This window comes from Neomonachus schauinslandi, chromosome 2, assembly GCF_002201575.2.
Source record: "Neomonachus schauinslandi chromosome 2, ASM220157v2, whole genome shotgun sequence".
Taxonomy (NCBI): Eukaryota; Metazoa; Chordata; class Mammalia; order Carnivora; family Phocidae; genus Neomonachus; species Neomonachus schauinslandi.
Window position 1 is genome coordinate 86,445,064 of NC_058404.1, and position 2,464 is coordinate 86,447,527.

General features: G+C 37.3%; 1 non-coding gene across 1 annotated transcript; it reads right to left on the reverse strand.

Moving 5' to 3' along the window:
* Positions 1-1,798: 1,798 nt before the first annotated feature.
* On the reverse strand, positions 1,799-1,871 carry TRNAK-CUU. The gene has a single exon. It is a non-coding gene; the product is annotated as a tRNA-Lys (tRNA).
* Between the last annotated feature and the right edge of the window lie 593 nt (positions 1,872-2,464).

Sequence of the window (2,464 nt, forward strand, 5' to 3'; positions counted from 1 at the left end):
GCTGATGTCATATAACTCTACAATACTGCTAGACCAATCTTCCCAAATTCGTGCCATGTCCTTGGCAACTGTGCACTGGAAACAAAGTTAGTTCTGGAGTCAGACCAACAGTCATGTCTCAATCCCTGGCCTTTCCAGCTGTGTGAACTCGGCATATTAAAAAAAAAAATTGGTAGAACATTATGTAAAATAAGCATATATTTATATTCATATGAAAAACTGTATTTTAGGGCGCCTGGGTGGCTCAGTTGGTTAAGCGACTGCCTTCAGCTCAGGTCATGATCCCAGAGTCCCCGGATCGAGTCCTGCATTGGGCTCCCTGCTCAGCGGGGAGTCTGCTTCTCCCTCTGACCCTACCCCTTCTTGCGCTCTCTCTCTCTAATAAATAAAATAAAATCTTAAAAAAAAAAAAGAAAAACTGTATTTTATCTGCTGAGAAAAGAATCTGGAAACATAAATACAAAAACTGTTAAGAGGGCAAGCCCTGAAAAGTGACAATGGAAATGAGGTGAGGGGAGAGTAGGATGTTCACATTTTACTACATGTACATTTATATTAAAAATATTTTTGGGGGGGCGCCTGGGTGGCTCAGTCTTTAAGCATCTGCCTTCAGCTCAGGTCATGATCCCAGGGTTCTGGGATCAAGCCCCGCATCGGGCTCCCTGCTCAGCGGGAGCCTGGTTCTCCCTCTCCCCCTGCTTCTCCCCCTGCTTGTGCTCTCTCTCTCTCTGACAAATAAATAAATAAAATCTTAGAAAAAAAATTTTTTTTCAGGGGCACCTGGGTGGCTCAGTTAGTTAAGCGTCCAACTCTTGATTTCAGCTCAGGTCATGATTTCAGGGTCATGAGATTGAGCCTGGCACTTGGCTCGTACTCAACGGGGAGTCTGCTTGAGATTCTCTGTCTCCCTCTCCCTCTGCCCCTCCTCCCCGACTCCACACACACTCTCTAAAATAAACAAATAAATCTTAAAAATTTTTTTTTAACAAGCTTGTACTTTTCCTAATTTTAAACAAACCAATTCAAAACAAAGAGGGACACCTGGCTGACGAGTCGGTAAAGCATGCGACTCCTGGTTTCGGGGCGGTGAGTTTGAGCCCACTTTGGGCGCAGAGCCTACTTAAAAACAAAACAAAGAAAAGCACCGATTTTAAAAACAGGTGATCATTTGGAAACTAAAGGAATTTAACATTTTGAATTTACCCATTTCCTCTCTATCACTTACTTACTAATTAGAAAAGATAATTGTGGAGAAAAGACAACTTGAAAAGAGAAATAGAAAAGAGAAGTCTTTATAGCTCTTACTGTTGTCTCCAATTATAATTTCTTTGTAACCCACTAATAGTCCACTCAGATATCTGAGTCTCTTTAATTGTCATCCTTTTTAGAGAAAAAAAAAGCAAACAACTGGAAAAAAATTTTTTAAAACAATTTTTGATAAATAAATATATCCTTTTATTAGAATTGCTGAAGAAGTATTTGGAATTTTTGCTCTTGTTGTTTGCTGATTTTGGTTTTTAATAGGCTTTATTTTACAGCTGAAATTAATTTTGCATTGTAAGCAAATATTCTTCTTACTTTTCTAGACAAAAATTATCCTTAGTTTATAAAGTTCTGGAAAGTATATATTCAGTAAAAACTTCAGAATGATTGCAAGTCTCCTCAGTAAAGTAGTAATGATTCCTCAATTATTTTTTTCTATAGTTCTGTTCAATAAATTCTGTCTTCTCAAAGAATGCATAGCTCAGCATCCCATATCATGTATTATTTTTCTTTCTTTTTTTACAAGTAAGCTCTAGGCCCAACGTGGGGCTTGAACTCACGACCTGGAGATCAAGAGTCTCCTGCTTTACCGACTGAGCCAGCCAGGCACCCCTATTGTGTGTTACTTTAAACGTCTGCTTTTGAAAAAAGCAGCATATACAGGTTTTAAAAGATGAAGATTCTTGCACTTTACTCTTCTCACCATTCTAACAAATACTTATTGAAAAAAACTAGGGAGTTAGTGATGTACCTAGGAAATGAAATGACTTTAGAAAAATGTAATTTCCTTATTTTTTCTTCAATATGTTTCTCTTGTTATTATTCATTTAATTTCCTATTGGCTCAGAGAAAAGTTCTTTATGCGAGATCATTCCTGTTTGATTTATACTTATTGAAAGGTTATATCAAAAGTTTTCACAAATAACTGGGCCTGAAAAAATTATATTTGATTGGTAAATTAGGTATTGATACAAATTAAGATCTGTTTTCGGTAAGTATGGGAAGTTCATCCTCAATTATTGACAGGTTGAAACAGATCAGTTAATGTTATTTGAACCCTTGACAGATTCTGACAAGTAAAAACAAGAACTAAGTTCAGGTTGAGAGGTCACTGAGGAAATTTCAAAACCATTTGGACGTCAGTGGTGAGAATACAAGGATGGCTTAAATGACCTTATGTACAGATTCGGTCCTGCATTGA